Consider the following 5,053-nt stretch of genomic DNA (forward strand, 5'->3'; position numbering starts at 1 on the left):
GCAGTTTTTCTTATGAATGTGTGTGTTTAGCTGGTCAAATCTGCTTGTATAAGAACAAACATCGCGTTTAATTGAGGTTTCACTAACATGACTGTGATATATTATTGCATAATAACAAATATCGCACTAAACATTGTTTATTATTTTATTTATACTTTATGGAGACGTGCTTCAAAGTGTTTTTATTTGCTTTCATTTAGAATTTAGGTAATAATACTTATTGTCAAACAAGAACTTCTTGTCCACGTGTTAAAACTGTGAACTAACAATCCCCTCCAATGCAGCTAATCGCACTTCTGTTTTCAAATGAAGAACGCCTCCAAATTTATCATTTCATTTTACGCTCCCGTGGTGTACGGATCTATCAATTTATGTAATTTAAAGCTTTTTATAATAAAAATATCTGAAGCACCTAGTTTCAAAAGCCCCTAAAACGATTTTAGGTAGTTTTGAGAAAAAATCTATTAAATCTGAGAACTTCATGTATTTATTTTTTAATTTGTTAAATTCGAAAGAGTATTTTGCCCTTCCATCTTAGGGGTATTTGAAAAGCACACCCAACCATTTTAGTGGTTTTGAAATTTACCCTAATTTTTGATCATACGTATTGACGGTTTTTGGTGTTTTTTAAAGTTCAATCTTTGGCCATCATATAGGTAACAAAAATATCCATCTAAATACATATTTAACTAAAAAAAATTCAAAAACCGTTTTAGGGGCTTTTGAAACTAGGCGCTTCATGTCTGAAACGATCAGGAGTGTTGTTAGAATTATTATTAATAAACTTTTGGTTTATTGCTAAGAAGAAGAAAAAGAGTCGCATCTGAAAGGAGAACCGACACATTATTTAAACACGCGTTGCCGCCATGACAGGTATGTCACTGAGAAGTCTTCTATATGCGACTACAGCGACTTCCTGTTATCGCCGATTTCTTGTTGTCGGACAGTACACAGTCCCAGTCATATGTAAAGATATAATAAATTAATGAAATGAAACAACAAAATCATTGACAATATTAAAATAATTTTGTTAAATTTAATAATAATCCATAAATAATTTAAACAGTTTTAAACTTGTAACGTATAATTTTTTTATCTAAACTGGAATACACAGATAATTAACTTACATTAACTATATATTATGCTACAAAAGGATTCCAATTGTAATATAAATAATCTTTTCAGACACTACATATTTTTAATACGAAATGAAACTTTTTCTATTCATTCCAAGATTGAAATTTCTATAAAATGAGAGATATTAGGTACTTGGTGATTTTTTCGCTTATTATAATAATTATACTCTGTGCATTGTTTAAGGCATTAATAAAATGATGACATTTTGAAAATGACTTATGCCTTAGCATTTTGTGATACAAATTTATTGAATAATAGAAAGTCAAATCAATTGTTTTTAATATTTTCTTTCAGGAATTACTTATGAACTCAAACAAACCCAATGCATATTATGCTGTTAAAGTTTCAATATTAAATAATATATATTTACACTAAATTATAGGGACAGTCTCATTCTAAATGAAGTGATACATGTTTCATAAACATCTCTCAAATAATATCACATATTTACTTATACCCTAAATATTCAATCGTGCATATAAAAATGTTTATTGACATTTTTTTTTACAATTAAAAATCAAATGCAGACACAAAAACTTAGGGGCGTATGCATAGTAGTACGTATTTAAATAGACCGGCTTAAACCAGTAAATTTTCGGAAGAATAATGACTGACCTACATTGGTTTTTGACACTGGTGGTGAAAAATTGAAACAAAACTGACATATATATCAAACATTTATGTTTTTTTGAACAGAAATGGTAGATTTACTTCCGGACAAAAGAATATTGTATTGAGTAACGATTATCTAAGCAAAATTAAATAAAAAAATCCATTCGGTTACATGAAGCGAACACGGAGAACTTATTGACATTTTAATAATGAATACAAATTATTCTTGGAATACTTTAAACGCTGTACATACATTTACAATTGGAACTATTAGTTTCAAAGTCGATAACCTCCATTTTTGCTTTTTTATATTTTTCTTGATTCCAATACTGTTGGTGGGTATTATTACATAATATTATGTAGATTCATAAAATATGAAAACCAGCTCTGTTTGGAATTAAACCAGAAATTGATTGCAAGTCATTCATATTCATCAGCCATCTTTTATATTGACTAATGCTAATTATATCTAATGACCAACTAATGAGGACACAATAGCTGTGCCGTCAGCGCTGAAAAGGATTATTTCATTTTGGTTTTTTGTTATAATTGTTCACTACTTAATATGTTTGGAAAAGAAAATATTCTACTTGTAGTCCTAAATGTTTTTTGTGATAATCTCAAGATGGCAGAATATAGAGTTTACCAACATTGAAACTAAACCTCAATTAAAACACTCGTAAAGTAACCTTAAAATTATTTAAAGTTGATAATTACGTAACTATTAATTCAATAATATTTTAATGTAAGTACAAAAACTCGTAATTTATAAAATAACATCACTAATCACGGAAGGCGGCATTGCCATGTTAATTATATCACTGTTTTGCTTATCTTGTTTATGCATAGTTGACTAGTCAGTTTTACATAACGTCGACATTCTATGCATCACACCCTTACAATCTTAGTTACATATTTATATTTAATGCAATAACAATTTAATAAAAATAAATTAAAAAACAATGAGCAATTAATTATGTTAACCCTGTAAATTATTGAAGAATGTGAATACTAATGAATAACGATTACTAGTGTGGCAACTGAAATCGCTAAAATCAACTAAATAAAATTAATAGTACATAATATAATATACAATCTGTTATACATACTTTTGGTCAAAAAAAAAAAAAAAATATTCATTTTCTGTTTACAAAAACAATAAAATATTTACTCTACATATTATAATTAACCAGCATCGCCAACTTAACATTTTTCTTGCCAGATCTAGCATTTTTAATAAATATTTAGCTTGTAAAATATGCATTAAGCGTGTAGCGTTTAATCGATCACTTTTGGACACTACAAACAGCTTAAAATTTCTTATATTAATGCTGGAATATTACACAGAATTTGTTTGAAAATAAACATTGCACTTTATATACCTTATTAATGAAATTCGATACCATATTTCAATATGGAAATAACTCAAAAAACCTTGATCGAAGATAAGCATTTGAATTTTTTGAAAATTTGTTTTTTATAATATTTAGTTTAGTGAAATTCAGTAATGCACAATGAAATTTTTCAATTCAACAAAGAATTAACCCAGAAATTCCAGTATATAACTGAATTAATGATTAATCTCAGAAAAGGTTTTTCGATTTTATGCCATAAAGAATTTATGAATTACTTCTATTATATTATTACTATTGTAAAGCCTTGAAATTTTTTAGTTGTTTCCTAATTGAAATGGGGTACTAAATAAATGTAAGATAGTACAATGTTAAGTTATGACTAAATTTTGTACTCGCATTCAATGATAGTAATAATTATAATAAATGTTATCTATTTGTTGAAAAACCATAAATTGTTCTTCAATCTTCATTCTCATGAGAATAATGCTATTGACTTATTTTTTTTGAAATGCCAGTTTCTCGACTTTTTTTATTTTGAAAAAATCCAGTTTTCCAATTCTCTTACCCTACTGGCATATGTTTGTCAATGACGTTGGCAACACTGTAATTAAATAAATTAATTAATTTAATTTTCAAGGAACGTTATCGAACTTGCAGTACCTACAGAACTAGACAAAATTTCACATTACTGGTATACGGTGGAGTCTCACAACACTAGTGGCTTATTAGAAGCGAAGTTATTATGATAATACTGAAGCATTCTTAGATATAAACAAAAAGAATTCAGAGATAAAAATTATGCTTTTTTAAATAAGATAATAAACTACATTAATACTACATACCACTGGCGAAGGGTGGATGAAGGCTGTTAAGATTCGACATAAATAGTGCACATTAAGCTTTCTCTGTCATAGTTATTTGTTTCATTGTACTAAGAATACAATTTGCAGATGGTACTGGTTAACTTTTAATATTCAGTTAAACCCCGCCTACACCAAACCATATTAGTTTAGGTGGGCGATCCGACAAAACCAAAACTAGTACACACTTTTTCAGTCATACTTATTTGTTTTTCTTGAATTAAGAATACATATTACAGGTGTTGTTGGTTAATATTTTTTTAAATTCATTTAGCCCTACACCAAACAATACCTAAGTCCTAATCGATAAAAATATTCTTCTATCTATAAAATATCTAATAGTATGTATGGTTTAATGGCACAATTTTAGATACCTAGTTTATAGATAAATTAATATTTTTTGACTATTATCTACTATGGCTTGGATTACGTGGGGTTTGATTGAATTTAAAAAATTAACAAACACTATCTACACATTGTAGTCTTAGTTCAATGAAAACAAATATATATGACTGACAAAGCTTAGTGTGCACTATTTATGTCAAATCTTAACAACCTACCTCCACTCCTACATACCTATGATAAATTTTAAAAAATCTACAATAAGTATGATGGAGACTATACCACATTTCAATTCTAAATATTTTATAATAATACAATTGTATAATTATGTTTATATTATTTTAATATTGATGAATTTAAAAAAAATATTTATTATTTTGAGATATGTACGTATTGATAAATTAATGTACATTTTCAGTAAAGTTGCATGTCTCGTGATTCTGTCGCTAATGTTATAGACACACCACCGAATCACTGGACAAAATATATGTTTTTTATATTTAATAATGGGGTATTTTTAAATTAGTACATACGTACATAGCGACGTTAATATATCGTCACTGTCCATGCCAATTGTCGTACACTTCAAATATCACATTGTTCAGGAAGTGAAAAGAACTGTAGGCATTGGATTTATTTTAATATTAACCAAAATTATCAATCATATTTGATTGAAAACGGACTTCAAAGCTCTATTTAAATTTTTACAATGATAGGATGAGTAGATATTTAAATATTAATGATTTT

Source organism: Rhyacophila brunnea, unplaced genomic scaffold (assembly GCF_057557595.1).
Source record: "Rhyacophila brunnea isolate RB1 unplaced genomic scaffold, BYU_Rbru_1.0 scaffold_9, whole genome shotgun sequence".
NCBI classification, from domain to species: Eukaryota; Metazoa; Arthropoda; class Insecta; order Trichoptera; family Rhyacophilidae; genus Rhyacophila; species Rhyacophila brunnea.